At 45.8% G+C, this 25,506-nt stretch overlaps 1 long non-coding RNA gene across 2 annotated transcripts; it reads left to right on the top strand.

Annotated features, from left to right (window-relative positions):
- Positions 1–23,661, top strand: LOC106006327. Of its 2 annotated transcripts, none has more exons than XR_001180309.2 (6): positions 1–421; positions 946–1,170; positions 9,941–10,024; positions 13,313–13,557; positions 14,293–14,585; positions 23,481–23,661. It is a non-coding gene; the product is annotated as an uncharacterized LOC106006327 (long non-coding RNA). The 2 variants fall into 2 exon arrangements; XR_006603497.1 differs by having other exon boundaries at positions 4–421; positions 13,454–13,557.
- The last annotated feature ends 1,845 nt before the right edge of the window (positions 23,662–25,506 follow it).

Genomic DNA, 25,506 nt, shown 5'->3' with positions numbered 1-25,506 from the left:
TAGTCATCTCTGGCTACCCACCCACGCACCTTAGCTTGGCGGCTCCGTCCGTATCCCTGCGGCCTGGCTGCCGGGCGGGGCTCGGGGGCCCAGGGGGAGGAGAGGTCAGGGCCAGAAGCCCACTCCTGCGCCCAGGGCCGGACACCTGCTCCTGCCCGCCTCGGGTTCGGGTCAGGGCTGCCTGCCTGAGCTTCCGCCGCTGCGATCCGGACTGTGACATATGCTGCCCAGGTTTTTTTTTTTTTTTTTTTTTTTTCTTTCTTTCCTGCAGCAGCATCTGGAGGAGAAGCTGGGAGGGTCCCAACCAACCACAGGGTGTTCTCTGGAGGCCCAGCTGAGGCGCGTGGGCGGAAACGGCCCCTGGTCTCCGCTTGCTTTCGGCATGAAACACTCACGGAGCACACCACAAGGTTTTTCAGAGGTTAGACAAATTTGCATTCTTCTCCCCCAAGCTAGAGAGGAAGTGCTGGAGGAAGTCATGTATTAAAAGAATGGGGCGCAGGCTTAGGTTAGGAAGAGGGACTGTTTCTTGACAGCTTTCCTTCTGGCTAGAACCCCCAGTTACCTTTAAGCCATTAACCCTAGAGGATAGGGATGGGGGTGGGGCGGACCCATTTGGAGTTCATTATCGCTGAAAGCCTGTTCCCTATCTTTAAACCTGAGCTTTAAGCTGATCAGCTGCCGTTGTCCTGGGATTCAGCTCCCTGGGGACAGCTGCAAATCACAGGACTGCTGCGCTTAGCACTGCCAACACCGGGCACCGGCCCAGCAGCGGGGTGTTAGGGAAAGGTCCTGGCCTTGACCCTGGGGGGGGGCGCGGGGGGAGTGGGGGCGGGGAGAGGAGGTCCTGTGCTGGCCCTTTTGCTTTCGCCTGGAGAATATGGACGAGCTTGTCTTTGATCCCTTAACCGGTTCTGCGCTCTTTTCTTCCTGTCATAAATCCAGTGACACGATATATATTTAAGGGTGAGTCAAACCTCAAATTACATTGCCCAAGAACGGAGCCACTGCAAGGAAAGTGGCTAAATTATTGGCGTGAGGCACAGGATGCCGGAGCCTATGGCACGGAGAAACCACTAGTAAAAGTGGAAGGAAATGACTTTTGAAGATATTGCTACCTGTGCTAAGAAACCTCGAGTGCTTACCAACCGTTTCTGATCAAACCTGAAAGTAAGTCTGTGCCTGTCGTGGGATGTCGGATGGACTTATCGGGGCCCTGTTCCGGCTCAGTGTTCTGCCTCTCTTCAGCCCCGGCGGTGGGATACCGAGGTCCCAGCTTGCCCTTGGAACTCTCTGGGCCAAGCGTATCCCAAGCCTGGTTGAAGGTCAAGTTTGGGGTGTTGGGGAGGATGGGGTCTCATCCAGCCATACGGAGCTTTCTGCCCTCCCCCATCTCCTCTGTGGCTCCCCCTACAACCTTGGGGGCTCATTTACTGCATCCTGGACTGGCCTCTGGTTATTCCAGATTTTTCTCCACTACAGTGCAGTTTGGGTGCTCCCTCCCAAGGGCTTTGTTGCCGAGGTCACCATCTCTGCGCACCCCCCCACCCCCCGCTTGCTTTCACATTCCAGCCGTGTGCTTGGCAGATAAAGACCTTCCCAATAACACCTTCTCCCCTTGTTGGAGTAACTGGGGAGATGGAAAGCAAACATCTGTCCCTCCTCTTATATAACCCAACCATTTCCAAGTTTCCTCTGCCCACTGAAACAGCCTGAGCCACGTTCTTGGGCAGGGCAGCAAATCCAGCCTCTTCCCCCTACCTGTGAGGCTCCTTCTGAGACAGCTGAACAATGTGACGCGGTCCACGGCTCAGGGCTTCTCCCTGGCCACCTCTGGAGGTGTTGCAGCCGCCAGCCTTTGCTGCAAGGGCTCCCTCCTGCCCGCTTCTCGGGGAAGGAAGGATCCTGGAGCCTCCCTCCCATTCCCCAAGAATGGCTAACCTGAGGCTCTTGTGTTGAATGAACTTTTCAGGGCTTGAAGATCATTAAATGGAATTATAATGCAGAAAACGAAAGCAAAATCAATATGGGTGTTTATGGGCTGAAGGTTTGTGTGCCCTTCAAAAGCCGTATCTTAAAGCCTTAACCCCCACAGTAGCCCATTTGGAGATGGAGATTTTAAGGCAATAAGGTTAAATGAGGTCAGGAAGGCAGGACTCTGATCCAATAGCCTTAGTGTCGTCTTTTTTTTTTCTTTTAAAACTATTTCCAATTTAATGTGATTTTCTTTCCACTTCTTTTTTCTTTTTCTTTTCTTTTCTTTAAAGTAGGCTCCACACCCATAGGGCTTGAACTCATGACCCTGAGATCAAGACCTGAGCTGATATTGAAAGTAGGACACTTAACCAATTGAGCCACCCAGGCGCTCCAGGCTTGGTGTTTTCTTAAGAAAAGGCACCAGAGAGCTCGCTCTCTCTGCGCATGCACACATTTGGGGAAAGGCCACATGAACACGCTGTGAGAAGATGTGCCACCTGCTACCCAAAGGGGGCGGGTTCACCAGACGTCAACCCTGCCAGCACCTTGATCTTGGACTTCCAGCCTCCAGATCTGTGAAAACTAAGTTTCTGTGGTTTAAGCCACCCGGTCTATGGTACTTTGTTCTGGCAGCCCTGGCACTCTGGGCTCTCCCTTCAGGCTGCCCCACACTCACTGCGGACCCTCTCGCGTGGTCACTCTTGCCTGCCCCTTGACTGATCAGCTCTCGTGCTGGCTCAGAGACCCGCAGTCTCTTTTGCCTGTCTCCTGGCCCCAGGCAGAAGGAGGAAAGTGCCATAAATCATCTCTATAAAGACCCAGTCTGAAGCAGTTTCATCTGGACGATGCCACTGGGTTTTCCAAAACCCAGCCTTGCTGGGGAAAGGGAGCATCTCCCTAACAGCCTTCCAGAATGCAGAAAGTGTGACAGCTTCTTTTTCCCTTAATGTTAAAATTTTTTTTAGATATTTACAAAATTGATAGAATAGTACAGGAAACACTCACATACCCTTTACCTAGACTGAACGATCGCTAGCATTTGCCTTGTTTGCTTTATATGTGTATATATATATATATATATATAGCGCTGTGTGTGTGTGTGTGTCTGATTCATTTAAAAGTAAGTTGTAAGTTGTACACATCATGATACTTTATCCCTAAACACATCAGTTTGCACCCCCTAAGAGTGAGGACAATTTTACAACTCACCACACCATTAACACCTAGGGAAGGCGGCGTAGGACACGCAGCTTTTACAATAGCCCTTTCCTCGTTTCTGCTTTGCCGTCCTCACACTTGAGGTCACAGAGCAGTGCGTGGTGTCAGTTCTTGGGAAATTTCAAGTTTCCCATCCACAGGGGGAATCTCCCCGTCCATGTGGGGAAATAAGGTTACTGGGATCTGAAGTGTAAGACTGACTTACAATCAGAGCAGAGATGGGTAACCCGAGTTACCTTAAAAGACAGAGGGGCTGCTAGATCTTTAACGCATGACCCGTGTGTCCAGATTAAAGGTAGTAACTTATCCAAAGAGGGAAGAAACCCATCTGGGTCAGAAAAGGCCAGGCTCCAGAGCACAGAGGAAATCCAGAGGCGGAGGTTACAGTGTTCATCACAAGCCGTTAAATTTGTCTGCTCTCCCGGATTGATCCCAGGGAGCCGGTGTCTGGGCTTTCTATCCATCTGATCAAACAAAATACACGTTTTTCAAGGGAAACCTGAAAGCGTCTATCAGGGTCAGGAGGCTGTGAGTGGGAGCTCAGTGCTTCCGATCCCCGTGTGGTAGGAGAGCCATGGAATGGATATTCCAACTTAGCAGAAATGTTCTCCCTGTGGCTCTCCAGGCACCAGCGAAGCTTGTTTTTCAGGGCAAGCTGTGTTTCCGGGGTGCTCTTGCCGTCCCGCGTTGTGAGAAGAGTGGGTATTTATGGGGTAGGTGGTAGAGCTGGGTAGAAGTGAGGCACCCAAATGTCAGTATGTAGGTGGGGTGCTTCGGGGTTCTGAGTAACAGCAGGAAAAGCCGCTCAGGGGGGGAGGAAGGCTCGGACATCTTTCTACAAAATACTTTTTTCTCAGTGTGGGGTGCTTTGTCATTTTCCCTGGGAGGTTTGGGAGGGGGCTTTTGGGTGTGCCCCGGAGGGGAGTCCAGGGACAGCAGAGAGGGGAGAGGCTCTCTGTTCTGAAGCTGGACTTGCAGTCACGTGGATTTAACGGCCTGCGCTGTGATGTCTGTTGACTGCCCCCCTCCCATCACACCCCCCAAGGAAGCCTCAGAAGCCCGTGTATAAAAGCTGTGGCCGTGAAGCCCAGAAAGATTTTTCTAGGACATCCGCCAGTGACAAAGCCTTGTCAGAATATGGATTGTAGGGTTGCCTGGGTGGCTTAGTGGGTGAAGCCTCTGCCTTCGGCTCAGGTCATGGACTCGGAGTCCTGGGATCAAGCCCCGCATTGGGCTCTCGGCTCGGCGGAGAGCCTGCTTCCCCTTCTCTCTCTGCCTACTTGTGATCTCTCTCTCTCTGTCAAATAAATAAATAAAATCTTAAAAAAAGAAAAAAAAGGAATATGGATTATATTTTCAGGGAAAAAAAACGTGGGGGGTAGGAATACCATGAATCGTTTATTCCAGAGGGACTTTGCGCCTTCTGGAAGATGGTCTTACACCCCACTCGGCCCGTTTGTTGTTTGGAAATGAGGACACATGCCTCTGCATGTGGGATTTCTATTGAACAAGAAATGGGACCCCAGAAGTACTAGTTAATTGATAAGTACTGTCCCTGTAAGAGTGGGCCTTGGCTAATGGATTTCTAATATTCCAGTCCCATTGGAAAGGCCCTGTCTGAGGGAGGAAAGGTGGTCTGGCTCTCTGAGCCTGATGTTCACAGGTGGGATTGTCTGTGTTCCCTTCACTCAGATTCCATGCTGGAAGAGCAACAGTTTAGCTTTCAAGGGCTACTGTAACAAAGTATCATGAACTGGGTGGTTTCAAATAACAGAAATTTATTCCCTCCCAGTTCTTGTGGCCAGAAGTCTGAAATCAAGACTCTGGAAGGCAAGCCTCCTTCTGGAGTCTCTAAGGGAGAAACCTTCCTTGCCTCTTCCAGTTTTTGGTGTTTTCCAGCAGTCACTGCTGTTTCTCGGCTTCTAGATGCATCTCTCTGATCTCTGCCTTTGTCCTCACAGGATGGTGATGTCTGTAGGTCTGTGTCTCTTCTTATAAGGACAGTAGTCGGCGTGGACTAGGGGGGGTCACCCTAATGACCTCATCTTAACTTAATTAGACCTCCAAAGACCCTATGTCCCAAACACACCACATTTATAATTAACGGGGTTCAGACTTCAACACCTCTCTTTGGGGGGACCCCTAACAGTAATGCTTACATTATGATGTAGCTTCCTTGAAGGCTCCCTTCTTGGAAAGACTGTCTTGGTCATACGTCCCTGAAGTATTCTAATTCCTGTGCTAGTGATGTCTTACTGTAAAATTTATAAATCTGACTTAGAGGATGGTTTTGGTTTCCATGGAGCTAGGCTATAGGAAAGTAAGTCCCTGATAATATGTGAACCAGGATTTTTCATTTCCAGAGAGGGTGGTTTCTCAGCATGAGCTAATGAATTGCCTTTCTGCTTTGATTCATCCTGTGGTCTGTCTCAGCTCTGAGAGGAGCAGCCTGCCATAGCTGTGCCACCAAAACCAAGTTTGTGAACTTTGGAGGCTGAGAAATACACTCTGGGCTCATCTCCCACGGTAATGTCCAACCGTATTCCCCAAGTCACCAGCCCAATACTACACTTGTCTTGTGGTCCAACGTGAGGCCCGTTACTAGTCTCGTTTTGGATTTCTAATATATGGGCTTTTGTTCTGTGTGAGGAATAAGAATTCCCAAGAGAGTTTGATTCCCTTGGTAAAGCAAACCAAACTCCCGAACACAGACAAAAAGAATTGATTAAAACCGAGAATGCCTTCAGATCTTGACTCGGATCCAAACTTCGTAGGCAAACAGAGGTTTTTTAAAGAAAATTGGTAAGATTGTTGGGATAATGAAATAGCCCAATACATCAGTCAAAAGAACCCTGATCGGGGTGCCTGGGTGGCTCAGTGGGTTAAGCCTCTGCCTTCGGCTCAGGTCATGATCTCAGGGTCCTGGGATCGAGCCCTACATCGGGCTCTCTGCTCCGTGGGGAGCCTGCTTCCTCCTCTCTCTCTCTACCTGCCTCTCTGCCTACTTGTGATCTCTGTCTGTTAAATAAATAAAATCTTTTTTAAAAAACAAACAAACAAACAAACAAACCAACCCTGATCAAGGCAGTGTTTCAAATCTCTGAAGTCATGAGATCAAATTTTGGTACATTCATTCTATAGGACAGAAGAGTTTTCTTCTCCAAATTTAAGCCAATCAGCTAGTGAGGAAACGCAGCACATATGAATAAATTTTATGACAGGCAACAAGTCTGGTACCTTCTATGACAATGAACCAGAGACACCTATACCCTACTGGGCTGAGGCAGGAAAAGTTATGACGGAAACAGTGGCTGTGCTAAGATGAGGACCAAATGACTGATGGCGCTCTTTGACGGGAATGGGTGATGTAGGAACTGACTGGCAGTGGGGGCAATTATTAGTTGACAAGGGTCCACACCGCAGGCAGGCTTGCCTGAGGGGTCACACGGCAGAGCAGCTGGAAGATTCAAGTGTGCACAAGAGAATCACCAGGACAGCTTTTATTTATTATTTATTTATTTTGAGAGAGAACGAGAACGTGCAAAAGTTGGGGGAGGGGCAGAGGGAGAAGCAGAGTCCCCCGCTGAGCAAGGAATCTGCCATGGGGGGGCTCCATCCAGGGACCCTAAGATCATGACCTGAGCTGAAGGCAGACGCTTAACCAACTGAGCCACCCAGATGCCCCCAGGAGAGCTTTTAAAAACACACGTTCTGATTCAGTACATCTGGGGTGAGGCCCATAAATTTGCATTTATGAGGAGGTGGTCTGTGTTGCTGGTCTGTGAACAGCATTTTGAGGAGCACGGTACTAGCAAACACTTTAAAGGCTGCGAGTGGTTCCTGGGCTTGATTTTCTGTGGAAACGGCAAGTCTCCAGACAGAGAGGGAAGCTCGGGAAAGCAGCGTCAGGCTCTGTATTGGTTCTCATGGTACAGCTGCTAAGAGCAGACATCTGAGAGCCCAAAGTCCATGACACCTTCCAGGTGTGAAGCTTCTATGGGTTTCCAGGGTTTTCCCAGTTGGGCAACGCCTCTCTGAGGATAGAAAAGTCAGATGGTTTTAAGTAATTCTCTCTTTTCAAAGAATTATGTCTGGGTTAGTTGGATTGTAAGTTACAAGGACCTATCGGGGAGAATTTTTTGTCATCTCCTCTCATTTGGTATTGCCTAGGCAGTGAGCGTTATTATTATTAAATAATGATGAAAGGTATAACTACCCTTTGCGGCCTGCCTGCTGTGGGTCAGATGAGATGCTCACCAGTGACGGTGGGGAAGGCCATTCCTTTTAAGTATCTGTAGGGATGTGAGATGGTGCTGGGGAGTCTGTTGAATCACAGGGTGACACCATACCTCTCCCAGGAGAGTGAATACTACTGGAACATTTTGGAGGAAAATTGAATTTTTTAAATATTTGAGTAAGTATGCAAATATCACAGCATAACGGGCACGCTTTCATCCCCTGGGTTCTAACAGCTGACATTGACACGCTTCCCGTCCTGCGGTTGAGTCTATGTGTCTTTTCCTTGGATCTAAGTGGCCCTTTATGGCTGTACCAATAGAGTATGGTAGAAATGACGGGATGTGACTTCTGAGGCTAGGTCATAGAAGAGCCATGTTGTCTTGGGATGTCCTTGGAAGCCACCTATCATGCCGAGGTAGAATTCCGTGCAGAGAGGAGCTGATGCCCCCCAGCTCCCACCCTGACTGCCCATCCTACCACCAGCACTAACTTCCCAGGCACGAGAATACGGCATCTGGGAAGTGAGCTTTCCATCCCTCCTTGGGCCATCCAAGTTGCTCCTGTGTGAAGTAGACACGAGTCTTCCCTTTCAAGTGCTGTCTGGATTAGACACTTGTGAGATAAAGAAGTGACTGCTGGTTTAAATCCACTAGGTTTGGGAGTGGCTTGCTTGCAGAAATATGGAGCTAGATCGATAGGGGCTGATCGATTGGTAGTTCTAAGAAGGGCCGTGAAAGTAGTGATTTATCGGCAAGCCAGGCAGGATCGCAGGTATCCTGTGACCCTGTTACTCCTCCACCTATAAACTAGGGATGGAGGGGGGCCAGAGCAAGTACGAGAGCACGCAGGAGGAGTGGGCTTGGGTTGGAAATCACTGAGGCAAAAAGAAGGAGGAAGTATATTCTCTGTGTTTACAAGGGTCAGTGGGTTTTTAATGTCCTTGAAGATCAGTTTCCTCTGGGAATAACAAAGTTAAAAAAAGGAGAAGAGGATCTGCTTGGATTCACTTGAAATAAAGCCACTAGGATGAAATCAATGGAAAAATAAGACTCGGAGGAGGGTTGCAGTGGAGAGAAGAGATCAACCTTGGGGTAGAGGCTTGCATTGCAATGTGAAAGCATTTTGGAATCTAAATGAAACAATGGTGGTCCTAAGCATTGGATGTTAGCATCCACAGTGGAGGCTCAATGGCCCGAGTTCAAACTCTAGTGTGTAAAATTCAGCAGCTGATGTGTCCCCTGTCTGTCCACTCTCTGGTCCCCTGTCCTTCCGGGGTTCTGCTTTGAAGGCCAAAGCAAAATGAAGAGAAGATAGTTCCTCTTACTGTGTCCTTCTAGAGGCGGGGAAGTTCTGATTCACACTGTGGGTGATGGAAAACAGCTTGTTGATGACGCAGTTGAGGGCAGGCCTGTGGGGGTGAACCCGACACCCCGTGGTTCAGGAGAGCACCTGCAGAAGGAGGGTGGGGGCATGGGCGTCCCTCCGTGGCTGGGATATCAGGGTAAGGATGCCGCGGGGTCCAATTTCAGGAAGTTTAAGGCTTTGCTTAAGACGTTCTAACTCCAGGGCTGATAGACAGGAAGTCTAATTGGTCTTTTTCAATTTCCCTGGCCCAGCTCTGAGGGGTGTGCCATTGAGTAGGAAAGTGACTGGCAGAAGAGGAGGGACTGAAGGGACCCAGATGAATCTCTCGCTGGAGAATGAAGAGGGTTCGGCTTGCATCCTGCTGAGCTGCATTCCATACCCTTCTGGGGCCTCCCCTTCCTTTCTGCCAATCCAGGCTCTGGCCTTCCAGCTCCAGCAGGTTTGGGTGCTGACCGCACAAGCCTGTCCCATGCCTAGTCAGCTAGCTCGGGCTAACCCAGCTGTCAGCCGTGGTGGGAACCCCCCCATGTCACCGTGGAATAGAACATCTGTAAGCTACAAAGGACCTGGGCAATGGAGTTCAACCCCTTCTCTTCTATGGGCAGAGAAACTAAGGATCCAAAATTTTTAAAACAGCTCATTAGAGGTGATGCTGAACAGGGCCGGGAAACATATCTCCTCCTCCTGATTTCCTGGGCCCATGGCTCCTTGGCAGCTTCCCTCCAGAGGGCATTAAAGCAGAACTCTGACAAGAGCGGAGCAGAGGCTCTCAGCCACCTCCCTGCTTTGTCTCTGCTCCCCTGGCCCAAGGTGGAAGGAAGTAGATTTTCTACCCTCTTCGTCCCTGTGTTCCTCTCCATCTGGAAAATCTGTTTAGAGACTTGCAATCTTTATACTCCCGGGCAAGAGATCAGTCACGTGGCCAACAGCTCATGTCTGCTCAGTGACCTCAGATGGTGGGCAGTTTTGTCACTGAACTTCGCAAATCTTCCAACTTGGCCTTTTCTTGTTTGCATTTTCAAGTTGTTTCCAATTTTAGAAAACGCCCTTCTTGCCTTTTCAACTCCTGGCTTCAACCCCTTACCTCAGTCACTTGGTTACTTCTTTTCCTTTAAAAACTCTTTATTTTTTGTTTTTACAGAGTTCAGAGAGCGAGAGGATTTAAAAGAGGATGGGTTAAAAAGCCTCACTCCCTACCCTAGCCCTGTCCGCCTCTCCTTGGGCCGTAAGTCTAAATAATTGTCATTAGATTCTTACTTATTTTTCCAGGACTCTTACGCAGACAACAACACATAAAGATATTTACTCTTTTTTTTTAAGATTTCATTTTATTTATTTTTTTTATTTTCATTTTTATTTATTTGACAGACAGAGATCCCAAGTAGGCAGAGAGGCAGGCAGAGAGAGAAGAGGAAGCAGGCTCTCTGCTCAGCAGAGAGCCCGATGCGGGGCTCGATCCCAGGACCCTGGGATCATGACCTGAGCTGAAGGCAGAGGCTTTAACCCACTGAGCCTTCCAGGCGCCCCAAGATATTTACTCTTATACCCCTTCTGTTTCTTACACTGAAGGAGCGTACTATGCTCACTATATGACATCTTATATTTTTCGCACAAGTAGTATTTTACTGAGGTTGAACTTATTTATATACAGTAAAATGTACAAAATATTCAAGTGCCTAGGCCAGTGAAAAGTTTTCCTTTTTTAAAATGTATTTTCCCTGTGTGACTTTTATTTTTATTTTTTAAAAATTTATTTATTTATTTGAGAGCATGCACGCAAGCGTGTGGGGGGTGTGGGGTAGGGGTTGGGGGGAGGGGCAGAGAGAGAATCCCATGCAAACTCCCTGCTGAGATCATGACCTGAGCTGAAATCAAGAGTCAGCCCCTCCACTGACTGAGCCACCCAGGCGCCCCTCCTGGGTGACTTTTAAGAGCGCCTTTATGGAGGTATAATTGGGTACAGGGATCAACTGCATGCAGATGTAAATACCTAGAACAATCCCCATGACCGAGACAGTGAGCTTACACGTCATACTTGGAAGTTCCCCTTTGTCTCTATATTTTCTTATTAGCTACTGAGAAAGACCAGATTGATGAGCTGGGCTGAAAACATCTAACAAGCTGATTAACGCTTTTAGGATACTTCTCAAAGCATCTCTAGTTTCTAAAGAGCCAGTAGGCGGGTAACAAAATTTAAGGCTTTTCTACAATGAAGTCTTATTAATCACCTCAATTTCCAATGCTTACACATTTGACCTCAAGGCACTTTGACTAAGATTAAATGGAACGTATTTCCCATAGAAAGCTTATTTTGCCTCGCTTTAAAGTTTCTAGTGTCCCAGCTTCTGGTCCTGGGCCATTTGACTCAAAGAATCAAGGACTCTTGGGAAAACAAAAACCGACAGAACTTCTATGAAACTCCAGGATTTTCTTTGTTTACGAGCCATAATTCTGGAAGGAAGGAAATGAACACTTAGCAAGCCCCTTCTGTGTGTCAAGCACTTTACATAAAATAAATCATGTAGCCTTCCCAAGTAACCTACAACAGAGAGGGATGGAATCACCACCACGTTGACAGAAGGGGAAATAAGATCTGAGAGTCTAAGCAACTCGTCCACGGTGACCCAGCAATGGCATGAGCTGGAATTGAAACCCAGGTCTCTATTATGTTAGAGCCCATCCTTTTCTTACCATGGATCTACCCTCTGTTTCCCATCCCCAGACAAATTATATTTAGATAGCTCTACACGCATGCACGCGCACACGCACACACACACCACAGGGTAGGATGTGCTATAGGGCACATTTTTAAAACTTCCAAATGCCCCCCCAAAAAACAGTCTATAACAGAACATGGAGGCTAAGGGGTCCAAATACATTTAATTTGCTATTTTACGATACTTTGCTATTGCTATCAGTTGACATGCCTTGAGTCGTTCCCAAGTTTTTCAGTGAACAAGAACTGAGAAGTACCCCGAGAACTGTGCTCTGCACATTGGCAGTTGAAAAGTAGCATCTTGGGGCGCCTGGGTGGCTCAGTGGGTTAAGCCTCTGCCTTCGGCTCAGGTCATGATCTCAGGGTCCTGGGATCGAGTCCTGCATCAGGCTCTCTGCTTGGCAGGGAGCTTGCTTCCCCCTCTCTCTCTGCCTACTTGTAATCTCTATCAAATAAATAAATAAAATCTTTAGAAAGAAAGAAAGATAGCATCTCTGGGCAAAGACCGAATCCTGTGTTTGCAGAAGGGAGGCACTGAGTGGGAGACGGTGCGTGGAGTCTGGGAGAGCAGTGGCGTTCTAGAAAGGCCTGAGTGGAGGAGGGAGGGGAATCGGATTATTGGGTGTGTAGTTGGGGATCTGAGTACCCAGAACTTTCAAAGACAGACAGTGACGTCTTGGCGAGTTGCTGGAGTTTCAGAGAGAGCTGATGAAGGGCTGGTAGTTGGGTGAGGATGAAGTGTCAGGCATCCCGCCTCGGACCCATATCTATTCACTTCTATATTCTTCAGCAACTGGAATCTTCGTGTTACAGAGCCAACCTCAAGTAGCTGCGAATGAAGGGAACAAGGCCTGTGGCACCAGCGTCCCACAAGGAAGCTGTGACACTCAGAGCAGGGGACTGACGAGTTTCACGGAGGGCCCATTTGCAAAGCTGGAGCGGGTCCCCAGAGAAGCAGCAGGGAGGGGTGAAGCACCGGGACCAGCCAAGGCAGGAAGCCATGATCGCCCCCAGGTCAGAGGCGCAGAGGTGCAGAGAGAGGGTGCCGGTGACGGGCGGGAGCGCTGGGTGAAGGAAGTGTACAAGCTCCAGGATGGGGACTAAATGCCCCATCCTGACTCACCCTGTGCCCTCCGCTCACTCCTAGATCTTCCTGTTGGCCCATACCGGGGGTCACAGGAGCTCTGTGGGTACTGGGCTCAGAGATCAAGCTCTGGGGAGACAGATGAACACTATCCAGGGCAAAGCCCGTGCTGGGGGGAATCTGGGAAGGCTTTTCTGGGCAGCGCATCAAAGGAGCTATTCCAGGTGCCCTAGAAGCTCAGAGTTTTAAATTCATTCCCTTTCATACTCCAACAGCTTGCCCTGGTTCACAGCAGAAGCTCCATAAACCAGGACCTTATTCTCACAGTATCTCACAGATACAGGGACCCGCTCTTTAGCTCAACACTTGCTAAGGAGGCGGTCAGGGGTCTATTCCTGGTGATGACAATAGTGATGGGTTAGCGACTTCAAGTTCAAGGTAGAGGGTGCCCAGATAACCCTGAATGACAGTGTTGTTTATTGGGTCAAAAGAGGTCCTCCTCATTAACTCATTATCTTACTGGAGAGGCAGTTGCATTTGGGCTCCCGCTTTTCAATGAGAATGGCTCTATTTCCGACTTGCTTGGAAACTGTTATTAACTATTATTCCAAACAATGCGTTTGCATATTTGACAATCCGGAAACCAAATTTAGCCGTGTAAATTATAGACAACTGCTCTCTGATAATGTCACTGTGATGTCCCAATTTTTAAGAAATGGAAGATTAACAAAGCCGGCTTTAAATGCTTCAAACAATATTTTATGGAAGAAACCATTTCCCCCCCGAAGATGCATAGATCTCTAAAATGTTCCCGGAGCACTCTGGAAGATTGCTGTGTAATGTTTCTTCCAAAGGAAGGGGAACTTGCAGAACATTGAAGAGATGCCCAGACTGTGCAAAGCTATAAGCGCCTTCAACTTACTAAGGAATTATGTTGGAACTAAGAGAAACTTAAGAGGTAATTTAAATGATTTAAACGCCGTTTTCCCTCCTTCTCCCCAAACCTTCAAGACAATGCTCATAATGTTAGGCTGACCCTTAGCATATGTGATTTTAATGAAAGACAAGACATTTTTCACATCTTGAGTCCACTTCAAACCGTTCTTTAAAGTAGTGATTTCTTGTCAAGGCCCTTACGCGGACTCGTGAAGAAGGGACAACTGACCTTTGAAAACCATTCCGTGGCTCTGAATTATCTAAGTATATTGTAGCTTCATTCTGGCAGACAAGAGAAACCAAGAACTGGTGGATAATGGAGAAATCTGTTAACGTAACTGGGTTTGAATGGCAAGTTACTGAATGGCTCTGAATCTGGCTTCTCATCTTTAAATACTTTAAAAAATTTTTTTTAGATTTTATTTATTTATTCGACAGACAGAGATCACAAGTAGGCGGAGAGGCAGGAAGGGAAGCAGGCTCCCTGCTGAGCCATGAGCCCGATGTGAGACTTGACCCCAGGACACTGGGATCATGACCTGAGCTGAAGGCAGAGGCTTTAACCCACTGAACCTGAACCACCCAGGCTCCCCTGGCTAATTATCTTTAAAATAAGGCTGATAGGATTAGCCCACTATTGTTTGCTGTAAACAGTGTTCAATACACGAGTATTAAGGAATTTTAAAATATTAATTAATATTATTAATTAATTAATAATTTTTAATATTAAGAAATATTAAGGAATTTTTTCCTATAGGTACTTGTTACATGGAGTACAGTGAAAAAAACCCAACCACTGTAATGAGATTTTTCAGTTTGGGGCCCTTCCTGAGAACGCAGCGGCCCTCAGAGATGAAGAGAGCCCCATCATATACATGAGAACTGAAGAAACGCCGTGCCTTCTGACAACCCCATCTAGCATATGCCAACTCGAGGGTGCTGTGCTTCTAATTTCAAACTCATCATCTGTTGGGGTACCACCACCAGCTGGCTTTGCCCTGGTTTTCTCACCAGGTGGCTCTCACCGTGCTCAGTGGGACAGTGATGAGAGTACGTACTCTTCCTGCGGTAGGATTCGTGGGATTGGGCTGCTGCCCGCATGGGGAGGAGGGAGGTGGCGGAAGGGGGCAGGAACTCATGCTTCTAGACCTGGGAAGGATGTTGATATGAAATTGTGGCTTTTCTCTGATGGTGATGCTTCAAGACTTAAAGGGCTTCCAACTTCAACAGCCCCAATAGGACAGATGTTGTACAAAGCCGGGGTCTTTGGGTCAGCAGGTCTTCAAACTGCTCTGAGATCTGACAAACTGGAAACTTTGGGAGGAGAATGATCTCTTCTACATATACAAACATATAAATCTTTTATATATAAAAGATTTGACTTATTTATTTGACAGAGAGATCACAAGTAGGCAGAGAGGCAGGCAGAGAGAGAGAGGAAAGCAGGCTCCCTGCTGAGCAGAGAGCCCGATGCAGGGCTCGATCCCAGGACCCTGGGATCATGACCTGAGTCGAAGGCAGCGGCTTTAACCCACTGAGCCACCCAGGTGCCACTCTTCTTTATGTTTTTAATAAATTATACACAATGGGTTATCCTCATAATTTACACAACTTGTAGCCCCCCAAATGTTTACTTTTTACAATTATTATAAAAACAAGTAATGCTTTTGGAATATCTTTAAAAATTGAAATTTATTTTAATAAATATTATGTACACTCCAAATATTTTAATAAATATTATATAAATATCACTGAGACCAAATAGAGCATAAAATAGAAGGAAGGGGGAGAACAGTTAGAAGCTATTTCAGGAATCTGCTGTAATATCTCCCTTCAAGTAGTCCACTGCACAGACAGATGGTGATGAACTGATTTAAGTCTTAGCTACCACTGTTACCCCTCCCAGAAGCATTCTCTAGAATATTCCAGATGGGTGACAATTCAGCCTTTATTTTATTGTACTTATTTAATTCTAACTACTATTCAAGTTTATTAAAGTTGTACATAGCTTGGTTTAAAGTCAAACTGTATTTTATTTCAAGGGTAATAATGAGAACCAGCTTTCCCCATCTCTACAACCAGTCTATGATCTTGCTGTCTGGAGGCAATCACTTCTAGTCGATTCTTTTAGCTGGTTATTTTGGCATTTATCTTCTTGGTGCCATATAATCTGCGTATACTGCTATGTCTCAATTTCTCAATTTCAGATATTATTAATTTCTATCATAGCCGTCAAGTTTACTTTTGTATATCCCTCTCTGCTGTATCGCTAATTCCAAAACTCAAGTCTTAACGGTTAAATCATCTTTGGTGTTTACTTCCTTATGAGTGTGTGTATGTTGTTCAATTTTTTTTTTTAAAGATTTTATTTATTTATTTGACAGACAGAGATCACAAGTAGGCAGAGAGGCAGGCAGAGAGAGAGAGGGGGAAGCAGGTTCCCCGCTGAGCAGAGAGCCTGATGTGGGGCTCGATCCCAGAACCCTGGGATCATGACCCGAGCTGAAGGCTGAGGCTTTAACCCACTGAGCCACCCAGGCTCAGTTGTTCAACTTTGAACCAAGTGGGTTACACTTTGTCTTAGGAATTTTTGTTACTGTTGGAGATAATTAGCTGCCTTTGTTTTTTCATTTCCTTACATTTCTTTAACCCCCACCTCACCTTACCCCAACACACACACACTCACGCACATGCATGTGCGCATGTATGCACACACACACACACATACACTCAATCATTCAGGTCTGTCAGACACCTCCTGTTTGACTTTCAAATGGTTAAATATCCGACAATCAATCAGTTCCGAAGGCGTCCCTCCCTGAGCCCTTGGAGGATCAAGGACTCCGCCTCCAGCCTGCACTTGGGTCTACACCAGACCTACTGCCCACGTGTGGCATGGATTTTCCTCACTCCTTTCCCATCTTCTACATCTTCCTCTCACTTCACTCCCTGACTTCTCAGGAGCACATTCTCTGGAAGCTTATTAAGAAAGGGCACATTGGGGTGCCTGGGTGGTTCAGTGGGGTAAAGCCTCTGCCTTTGGCTCAGGTCATGGTCCCAGGGTCCTGGGATCGAGCCCATCGGACTCTCCACTCAGCAGGAAGCCTGCTTCCCCCTCTCTCTGCGCCTGCCTCTCTGCCTACTTGTGATATCTGTCAAATAAATAAATAAAATCTTTAAAAAAAAAAAAAAGAAAGAAAAGGTGCGTTGGAGGTAAAATTCTTCTTCCTGTGTATTTAAAAATGTCTTTTCTCTGCCCTCACACTTGATCGACCATTTGGCTGGTAATAGAATTCCAGGCTGAAAAGAATGTCCCTCAGAACTTCGAAGCTAGTGATGGGTCCGTGTCTTCTAGCTTCCAGTGTCACCATCGAGCCTTCTGATGCTGTTCTGATGCGTTCTGATTTCATCTATTTTGTATGGGACTGTTTCTGTTCTCTCTAAGTGCTTTTAGTAGCTTCCGTTTTAGGCCTGGCCTACCCTTTTCATTATTTATTCATTCACTGTGCTGAGCGCTTTGTGGTTATGTTCAATCTGGAGACTCATGTTATTGAGTTCTGGAAAGTTTTCTATTATTTCTTTGATAATTTCCTCTCTTCCGTGGTCTTCATTCTTTTTTTAGAACAGCTATTAGTTGGTGTCAGACTTCTTGAATTGATTCTCTGAGTTTCTTACTCTGTTTTATTTTTCTTCTCTCTCCCTCTGTTATTGATGTACTGTGGGGGCTCTTTCCTCACATTTACCTCTCGGTCCCTTTACTGAGCACTTAAAATTAATTTTTTGAGCGAATAATATATACTTATGTATCAAATATATCAAAATATTTGGTATAAATATATCAAAATTATAAAAGAGAATGTAGGTAGAAGTAAGCCTCCTCTGGACCTTGTTCTTGAGACATCCAGCTCACCGTGTTGGTGGGGATATTTGGCACAGGAGAGCGTGGGACTGGAAAACAAGGGTATTTTATACAAGTTTGCATACTGAATGATGCAAGTGCCAGCTCTCTTTCCACACCCTGCTCCTATCATGCAACCCTCCAGGCATATATTCTCCTAGGTAGGAACCCGCTAAAAAGTTTTGTCGGAGAAAAGAACCTTGGCTATCTGTCAGCAACTTTGGGTCTTTTTTCCCTGGTTGGTAAGATTCCGTAACGTAGAACATTCTAATATCCTGTTTGGAGAGTATCATCCTGAAGCCCAGCTGCTAAGATTTTGAAAAAGAGAGCTGGCGTGAGATAGGGTATTGGGGGCTGACAGGTGTTGGGGGAGCCTCTCCATTATCGGTAGGTACATTTCTGCTTTATCTTTCTGTCCTCCATTTTGGGCCACCATCCTCAACTATGCTTAGTCTCCCAGCCCAGACACCTTCTGTTTTGCCCTCTCTGGAGAATGATCCTTGAGTCTTCAGTTGGAGATAGGGTGTTGGCGGGGGGGACATCCTCTGGGTGAGTTGAGTCAGGGAGGGATTCTGGAGTTCCAACTGCTTCTTCCCGTCTTTAGACTGGATGATTCCCGTCCATCTATTTTCTTGCTTACTGAGGCTTTCCTTTGCTACTGTCACCTTACTCTTACTAGTCTACCTAGCGAATGTTTTATTTCAGATAATACTATTTTGTTTTAGAATTTCCATTTTATTTTTTCTAATAGTTTCCATATCTCTATTTTTTAATAGTTTCCATATCTCTGCTGATTTCCTATCTTTTCATGAATTATGAATATATTTTCTTTTACTTTATTGAACATAGTTACAATAGATGCTTTCGAATCCCCATCTGCCACGAAAGTCCTATCAAGATCACTTTCTTCTCATTACTTTTCCTCTTGAATATGTCATATTTTAAAAAGATTTCTTCATACACTGAATAATTTTGGATTATATTCTGGACCCGGAGACTTTTATGATTCAGAAAAGTGTTGTCTTCCCCACAGCAAATACCATGGTTGCACTGAAACTGAAAACTGTAATTTGGCATGGAGGTTCGAACCTCCATTTAGTTCTTGGACCTTTCTCCGGGCTGTTTGCAGTTTTCCCTGCGCACGTGTAGCTTAGAGCCACCTAGATATTTGGTCCGAGTTTCTGCACATCATTTGTGCTTCCCTGCCACCAGCCTTCATCTTTCCAATATTACAGCTTCATTTTCCAGTGGCCGTGGTTGCCCTGAATTCTGCTCTCTGGTTCTTGAGGGAAGAAAAACTACAGATTTTCTGTTGGAGTTTGGGCTCTGCAGTCTCGTCACCTCCCCTCCATCTAAGAAATTAAAAAGGGAGGGGGGCCCTCTCCCTGCCATCCTGTGCCATTCCATTCTTCCAAATGTTAGCTCCCCTATCTCGAATCTGTTTACTTTTGTTCCCTCCACAGGGCCTCAGAGAGTTTATTTTTTCTAATGCTCAGAGTTCAGAGTTGTAGCCTGTGGGAGGGCAGGTCCGGTAGAAGCTCCCTCTATGTCAGAAGTAGACTCTTCCTAACTGCTTCTTAAACAACTGGTCAAGCAATTCACTCTTCAGTCATTAACTCTACTTCCAAAGCAACGCGATGCCACCAGATTCTGAGATATTGGAGTTTCTGTGCGTAGATGAGAATACCACTGCTCCTCTATTCACTCGTTAAAAAAAAATCTCTTAATGAGCATTAAATAGCATACAAACAAAGTTGGAGATAATGGAAGATTGTGCCGCGGAACATTCGAGTTCAGACATAATCCATGTAGCCACAACATGGCAGAGGTCAGGTTTTTCAGTCTCGTGTGAGCCAGAATAAGAGCATTCCCTGAAGCCAGTACTTTTAAAAATGCAGCTAAGGACTTGTAATAGCAGAGTCACCTGGGGGGGGGCTGTTAAAAATACATGTTTCTAGGCCCACCTACATCTTCCCCAGACAGAGTATGGGGGTGGAGCCTAGGTGTTGCCTGTTGTGATTATTATCTTAGGCTGCATAAGCAACAAATAGCCCCCTAATGTTTGCTTGTCCCCCACCCCCCGCCAGGTGCCAGGCTGTTGGGAGGGAGGCTGCTTAGCAAAATGGGACTGGTGTTACCAGCCAGATGCAGCGTCTGACTCCAAGGAAGCGAATGTGTTTCCAACAGCAAAGACAAATAGTTTGGAAGCATATCATGTGATAGGAAAGAGTTTTGTTTTCCCAGCATCTGTTTGAAATGAGGTTCTGGACTAAGACTTTAGGGCTGATTGAGGAGGTGCTCTTAACATGTATACTCTGTAACTTCCAGGCAAGAAGTCACTATTAGGCACAGCAACAACGACCCCTGGGCTGTAACAGCGTGACCTTGTCACTGTCCTCTCTGGTGTTCTCTCCCCTTCCTGCCACAGGTTTACCCTGTATGACAGCAATCTCATTGACCCGGTCGCTTCAGGACATTCCATACATACTGGAAACCTTTACGAAGGTCATCTCATTAATTTCTGGAAGCCAATTTTTACTTTTCTTTGCCATAAACTCAAGAACACAGAGAACGTGTCACTGGCCTGCTAGATCCTTTTAATTAGGAATTAGCTTAATTCTTTCTTTCTTTCTTTCTTTCTTTTTTTTTAAAGATTTTATTTATTTATTTGACAGACAGAGATCACAAGTAGGCAGAGAGAGAGGGGGAAGCAGGCTCCCCGCTGAGCAGAGAGCCCAATGTGGGGCTCGATCCCAGGACTCTGGGATCATGACCTGAGCCGAAGGCAGAGGCTTAACCCACTGAGCCACCCAGGTGCCCCAGGAATTAGCTTAATTCTTAATGCACTAGCAACTCTAGCCAATCAATTTAGGTCTCAGTAAACTTGTTCCAGAGACATTAGTGTACTTTTTAAAGGACCCCTTTCTCTATTGAGGTACGAGGTGTTTCCTGAGAAAAGTCCCCCCCCCAAACAGCTATACTATAACCCGCAGAAGAAGATGTGGACATAATCCAACAAGACTTTGCTCCCAATTGAAACAAAATTTGAATCTCTTTAGGGTTTGAGTCGAAACTTGTGGCTTCATTCACTGGTTCAGAATTCAAAATAATTTCTCCCACTGATCTTGTACTTTTCCCCTGAATATTATTGAATTCAAATCCCCTGAAATAGAGCTAATAATCTGCTCTAGCTGAATGTTTGGAATTCTTTAAACCTCAAACAGGTTGAATTTATCTGGGGCTAGGAAGTGGTGAACCTCAACGTTGCAAGCTTTTCTCTGAACTCAGACCACCCAAATGGTTCTTCTCCTGTGGAGCTGTTGGTTAGCCCTGAGATGCAGATTTTCAATTGCTTGTTTTCTTCCTTCTTTTCTTCCTTCCTCCCTTCTTCCTTCCTTTCTTCCTCCCTCCCTCCCTCCCTTTTCCCCCCCTTCCCTTCCAGTTGTCTATTACTTCCACTTTTCAGATTGGGAAATTGAAGCCCTAGAAAGGTAAGCACTGTGCTCAGGTCTTGGTTACACACACCTTTTTGGGGGGAGATAGGAAAAGGAATGAATAAAAGACAGGTGTTCCTCTCCAAGGCTATAGAAACTGTCTCTCTCTCTGGGCCCTTTGTGAGGCCCTACATGAGTAGTCTGCCCCTTGCGCCATATGAGCCCTTTGAGGGTCTTTGAAGGAAGCAAGAGAGATTTTTGAGTTGTGCTAATATTTCAAAAAGTCCAACAGAAATCACATGTTTCCCAAAATAAAACTCCATGAATAAACTAGAATGTCATGGTATTTTTGCTTTTGATTAGAGTTAAATTAATTCAGTTTGATAACATTGATTATCATGCTGATCTGAAGCTGTGATTACAGTTATATGCGTCTTAGATGATTAAAGTGTGAAAAATAGGTTAATTATGTCTTAATAAATACAGTTTATTTGATAGGCAGAATCTTATAAAACCTGAAACTAATCAGAAAAAAATATGACACGTTTTGGAAACGCTCTATATATACCTAGAATAGGTAGAGTGTCAACAAACATAAAACTCCAAAACATATCTATTTCAAAATTTTCTGGGAATTCCCAAAAATCCAATATTTGTTTTTTCTGATTGCCTTAACGTGAACAGTACAAAGTTGAATTCCCCTTTCTTGTACTTCTGACGCTAGGTTGCCTATAGTCCATGACCAGCTAATGTCCATAAATGGCAGATGCCTAGTCTTCATTATGTGTGTGTCAACGTATCTAATTTCAGATTTTTGTGTTGATGTCTATAGATGCTGATAGTACATTTTATTTTTTTTTAAAGATTTTTATTTATTTATTTGACAGAGAGAGAGACAGAGATCACAAGTAGGCAGAGAGGCAGGCAGAGAGAGGGGGGGAGGCAGGCTCCCTGCTGAGCTGAGATCCCAGGACCCTGAGATCATGACCTGAGCTAAAGGCGGAGGCTTAACCCACTGAGCCACCCAGGCACCCCAGTACATTTTAAAGAAAGTATTTTGAAAGTAACAATACAAGGATTATACTGAGAAACAAAGACAAAAGTGTAATATACCATTCTGTTTACACTCAACAGATTTCTTTCCCATGTGCTAACAACACATGGTAGTTTCCAGGGCAGTTACGCTCGTGTGCAATGTATAAATAGAGACATTACGTATTTTCTGATCTCTTATGAATCATTAGACTAGTCGAAAGACTTTTTTTTTTTGAGAGAAAATATTCAACTTGCTTCCCTGAGCTAATTCTACAGGTTGAGGTTTTCATAATCACCTTACCATCGCTGTGGCTTTGGGCGTCACTGTTGTGACTCACCTGGCTCTAGCTGCTTTAGACCCACAGTCCGGAGTTCACATTGCTGAAGGGCAATGACTAAGATCATTGTTTCCCCAGGGCATGGCCTTTAAAGGTTACATCAGTGGGGAGATGGCACAGGCTCTGGGGCTTAGGAACATGTGACTTGCTCAGGTTAGGCTGCCTCCTTCCCTGGTATAGTCTGGTTCCAGAGATCTTTCTGGAGTGTTTCTTGGCCTTAGGGAAAGGTCAGACAGCACCTGCTGTCTCCACGCAGGTGTCTGTGAATTTCGACGTAATTCCAGAAGCGACTAACTATTAATCCGAGGCGTGATTTGGGTGAGCATTGTATGTCTGTTGGAGCACAATACGCAAGAACAAAAACGGGGCTGAAGTAACAGAAGCTTAATCTCTTCGGGCTCCTTGTATGTAAAGGAGGGGATGGTACAGATGGTCACCAGACACCTTCCAGTTCTTGACCGACTTTCTATATCTCTAAACTTCCTTCATAGTAAGTCTCAGAATAAAGATAGTCCCGGTACCACACTGGTTGCCACATTGAGCCAGACAGGTGATAGTTTACATGCATGGGAGCTCATCTGTGGGTAGACGAAGCTAGGTTCAGACAGGGCACATGCCTCAAAGTACATATTTTAATCTTTAAAAAAAAACAAAAAACCACAGGAAGTTCTCCTGTGAAGGGTGACTCTTTTCCTTTAGTTTCTTCATGCTGGTACAGAAAACAACCAGCTCTGAGCTTGTAAGTGTCCCCATTGGAAACTTTTATCCCAGGGACTGGACGGGTTAATGATTATAAGGTTTTTAATTGTGTCATTTTCTATGATTTCAGAATTGTCTTTAAGTTCTTAACTTTCTTTCTTTCTTCCTTTAAAAGATTTTTATCTATTTACTTGACAGACAGAGATCACAAGTAGGCAGAGAGGCAAGAGGCTCACCGCCAAGCAGAGAGCCTGACGTGGGGCTCGATCCCAGAACCCTGAGATCAGGACCCAAGCCAAAGGCAGAGGCTTTAACCCACTGAGCCACCCAGGCGCCCCAAGTTCTTAACTTTCTGTTTGTCTTTCCCTCTCAGCCTCCTCTCCTGCTTGCGTGGGGCTTGACATCCGGGAACACTCTGGACGGGATGAGTTAATGCAACTGTCATTTATCTGGATTTTAGTCTGCTGTGCCCCCCCCCAACCACCTAGATTATTTAAGCCTCACAATTACCTAATGATTTGCTCTTGTCTTTATTCTACAGATGAAGAAATGGAGATTTTTGAGGGACTGAGTAATCTGCCTGAAGTCGTATAACGTGAAAAAACAGGATTCAGACTAAAGCCTGTTTGACCTGAGAGTTTGTGTTCCTAATCACGGTGCTATGCTGTTTCCCTGTTTTTTTTTTGTTGTTGTTGAAAGAGTAAATAATACGTGCTCCTCCACCCTGGCGAGAGTGTAATATTAGCAGATCTCCTCTGCTTGAAGACGTCCTCGGTGACCCGGAGGAAGGGTCTTGGGTTGCTGTGCCAGCAACACAGACATTACAACTCAATACCACTGACCGAGATTTAGAAATACACACCCACACACGGAAGTCCACACTTTACCATCGCACATTCAGCGAAGTGACAGAAAGTAAACCCACAACAATGGTTGTTCTTGGGGGTGGGGCATAAGAGTGGGAAATGAGGCTAAAAGGCAACAAATAAATACATAAGACAAGAGAGGGGCTCCTTCCAGGGCCCAACCATGACAATGGCGTGGACTGAAAAACATCAGCCTTTGGATTTGAGCATCTCCCCTCCCTGCAAAACAGAGTAAGAGGCAGGACAAGGGAAAATTAGATGAGGTTGAGGAAAGATTTGGAGTGGCAAGGAAGACATGCGTGAGTGCCGCCTTCCTCGCATTCAGAAATCATTCATTTAGTCTTAAAATGGAAGGACTTTAATGCAAACATCAGCTATACCAAAGCATGAGCTTGACTCCGTCGGGCATTGAATTTTGACGGAGAATAAAAAGTCCGAGGTTCTCTCTGCAAAGGCAGATGCTTAACAGACTGAGCCACCCAGGCAGCCCTATGCTGGGTTTTGAAGGGGGGTAGACTTCTGATAGCAAAGGCATCAAAATACCACAATAGAGGGGAATGTCCCAAACAGACAGACAGACAGACAGTCAGGTGGGCCCCAGGCATGCTGGGACATCTGCCAGGAACCGTTCAGAGCAGAAGACCATAGTGTTCAGATCTCAGCTTCCAGATGAGTGTAAACTAGGAAACTGACCAACTAAAGACATTCTTTACAGCCTGGTTGGGTGAGCAGGCATTGGAGTGTGTATCTGAGATTAAAAGTATGAGCATGTGGGGTGCCTAGGTGGCTCAGATGATTAAGCGTTTGCCTTCGGCTCAGGTCATGATCTCTGGGTCCTGGGATCGAGCCCCATGTCGGGTTTCCAGCTCAGTAGGGAGCCTGCTTTCCAGCTCCCTCTGCCTTTCTCCCTGCTTGGGCTCTCTCTGCCTCTAACCAAAAAATAAAAAATTTTAAAAAGTATAAGCATGTGAATGAACAAAGGTGGTTGGAGTGAACCCCAAAACTGAGCGAGGCTGTGCTGGGAGAATTTGTTCCAGCTGGGCACTCCCTGGGGGTGTGGATCCTGTAGCCGGTTGACCGCTGGAACACAGACATGAACTCCCCAGGAGTCAACACAAAGAGTTCATCTAACCTATTGAGAGACAACACAGAACTGTTTATGAATTACAGCAGACTACTGGGAAATCGTTGCAAGTCAAAAGGATTAAAAAAGGCAGCTTGAAACTCAACTTTTCTAAGCAAGAAACAGTGACTCTATGAGAAGACAAGGGTACCCAGAGTTTTTTCTGCCCACCGTGAAAATGTGTGCGTAATACCTGAACAATTACGTTTTTGCATCTGAATAAGTTCAAGTGCCTATCAGAGTCAAATCCGTAAATCACTAGGCTGTTTCAGATACAATGTATGTGAGCGTGTCCCCATGGAACTTGGAATAATTCCCTCCCATATAACTATTTACACATGTGTATAGGTAGTTGATAGATAGATGATAGATAGATAGATAGATAGATAGATAGGTGTAATTGAATACGGGTTGAAAAGCCAGATTGGGAATGAATTGTGAGGACCATGCCTTCCTGGCTAAGGAGCTGGGGTTTCTCTTTAGACAACAGAAAATTACGGGCATGGATTTCAGATGAGAACTTTATGGACTAAGCTTCAGTCTGCTTTCTGGAAGCTAAGGGTGAGTTATAAACCGTC

Source organism: Mustela putorius, unplaced genomic scaffold, assembly GCF_011764305.1.
Source record: "Mustela putorius furo isolate JIRA1106 unplaced genomic scaffold, ASM1176430v1.1 tig00003932_pilon_pilon_pilon:0A:0A, whole genome shotgun sequence".
NCBI lineage: Eukaryota > Metazoa > Chordata > Mammalia > Carnivora > Mustelidae > Mustela > Mustela putorius.
Note: the sequence above shows the minus strand (reverse complement) of the source record. Positions and strands in the feature narration are given on the sequence as shown.